Raw genomic sequence first — 2,409 nt, 5'->3', positions numbered from 1 at the left:
TTTGGATATTGCCCAGCGTCCCTGGAGGGGAGGTTGGGCAATATCATCCAAAATTAGGAATCACTGCATATTTGATGAAAATTAACTATATATTTTTTAATAGTGACAAACGTAGCATTGTTACATCATTGCAAAAACCTTGATGTCTGCCTGCACCTGTATGTTTGTTTATTGCAGCACTATTCACAATAGTGAAGACTTGGAACCCATCCAAATGCCCATCAGTGATAGACTGGATAAAGGAAATGTGGCACATGTACACCATGGAATACTATGCAGTCATGAAAAAGAAAGAGTTCATGTCCTTTGCAGGGACATGGATGAAGCTGGAAACCATCATCCTCAGCAAACTAACACAGGAACAGAAAACCAAACACGGCATGTTCTCACTCACAAGTGGGAGTTGAACAATGAGAATGCATGGACATAGGGAGGGGAATATCATACACTGAGGTCTGTCAGGGATCGGGGGAAAGGGCAGGGAGAGCATTAGGACAAATACCTAATGCACGTGGGGCTTAAAACCTAGATAACAGGTTGATGGGTGCAGCAAATCACCATGGCACATGTATACTTATGTAACAAACCTGCACGTTCAGCACGTGTATCCCAGAACTTAAAGTAAAATTTAAAAATAAATAAATAAAAACCTTAATATCTAGCTTAATAGAAGACAGCTGGAGTCTCATGTCTACCACTTCTTTCATTCTGCTGATATATGTATAGTTAGAAAATGGAGGAGTATTTTAACAGCCTTTTCAAATAGTTGTGGATATTTTTCTTTAATATTACCCCAAAATCACCAAGTAGTAGTTTCTTAAATGTTGCTTGTCAAATTAAAATTCTTCTATCTTTCACTTCGAATGGATCTTTCACCCATGCATCAATCATTTGGAAAATACTGGTTCACTGAGTTACCTTGTTCTTCCCAAATTTGACATGTTTTGTTATCAATGTTATTATTATTATTTTAATATTTTTAAAAATTACAATTGTTAGCTGGACACAGTCAGGTCCACCTGTAGTCCCTGCTACTTGGGATGCTTATGTGGGAGAATTGCTTGAACCCAGGGGTTCTAGTCCAGCCTGGGCAACATAGTGAGACCCCTTCTCTAAAAACATTTTTTTTTTTCCAAATCATAATTGTTAACATCACCAATCTCATCAGCAAAGCCTTAAGTATTAGGATGTTGTCAAGCCCACAGTGGTGAATATGAATTTTCTGATATTCTAATTTTCACTTCAAAGCTTCAATGTTATCACTGGCCAAAAATACCGCCGGTTGTTTTCCTTGAAGTGACAGACTCACTTCATTAATTTTTGAGAAAATGTCTGACAAATACTCAAGTAGGAATAACTATAATTTGTCTGTCAGTTGTTCTTTCAAGTAAAAAAAAAAAAAAAAATGTGTATCGTGAAAAACGGCTCTTCAGCCTGTATCTCGTACAATTAAACATGCACTTCTCCTCACACCAACCGTCATACTTCAGCATGCAGCCACAGCGCACAGCATTTTCTGTGCAGTTCCCATTTTGTCATACAGACTATTTTTAAAGTGTACATAATGGTTGAGATTTAAGAAGTTTTTTTTAATGCTGTTTCAAAGACATTCTTTTTTAAAAATATAGAAGGCTTCACAGATGTGTATGTCATCCTTGCATGGGGGCTGTGCTAATTTTCTCTGTATTATTTTAATTTCAGTATATGTGCTGCTGAAGTCAGCACTCAAAGACATTCTTAAGTGAAACAGTGAAACTGTTGTTTTTTTTTTTGCTGCAAGAGCCTTGTGGTGAAGAATATGGTATCTGCTGGCATAGTTTTATGCTACTGTTATGGTTTACACTAAAGCACAAACACCATTGATGTAAATATCAACACAATGAGAAAGGCTATTATTAATAATACTAATATTAATAATACTAAGGCAAACGATGTCTTAGTATTACTATAAGAACTAGTTTTGACCTTGGGGATCCCCAGAGGCCCAAAGATTACACTTTGAGAATTGCTGGTGTATGAAGATCATTCCGCTCCACACGTAACTTGAGTAATATAGAAAATATCTGCTGACAGACTTGCACAATAGTAGATACACTTCTTCAAAGTAGAATTTAGTATATTCTAGGAACTGCACGTAGCATTCCAGGAACATACCTCTCACTACCAATCAAAACTATCCAAAGACTGCTGGGCACTGTGGCTCATGCCTGTAATCCCAGCACTTGGGAAGCTGAGGCAGGTGGATCACTTGAGGTCAGGAGTTCGAGACCAGCCTGGCCAACATAATTTTTGTAAAAATACAAAAATTAGCCAGGTGTGGTGGTGGGTGCCTGTAATCCCAGCTATTCGGGAGGCTGAGGCAGGAGAATCACTTGAACTCAGGAGGCGGAGGTGGCAGTGAGCTGAGAT

At 38.1% G+C, this 2,409-nt stretch overlaps 1 non-coding gene across 1 annotated transcript; it reads right to left on the bottom strand.

Moving 5' to 3' along the window:
• Positions 1-1,618: 1,618 nt before the first annotated feature.
• LOC119618376 (U6 spliceosomal RNA) lies at positions 1,619-1,725 on the bottom strand. Its single transcript, XR_005234691.2, has one exon. It is a non-coding gene; the product is annotated as a U6 spliceosomal RNA (small nuclear RNA).
• Between the last annotated feature and the right edge of the window lie 684 nt (positions 1,726-2,409).

The sequence above is a fragment of the Chlorocebus sabaeus genome, chromosome 4 (assembly GCF_047675955.1).
Source record: "Chlorocebus sabaeus isolate Y175 chromosome 4, mChlSab1.0.hap1, whole genome shotgun sequence".
In the NCBI taxonomy this organism is placed as follows: domain Eukaryota; kingdom Metazoa; phylum Chordata; class Mammalia; order Primates; family Cercopithecidae; genus Chlorocebus; species Chlorocebus sabaeus.
Note: the sequence above shows the minus strand (reverse complement) of the source record. Positions and strands in the feature narration are given on the sequence as shown.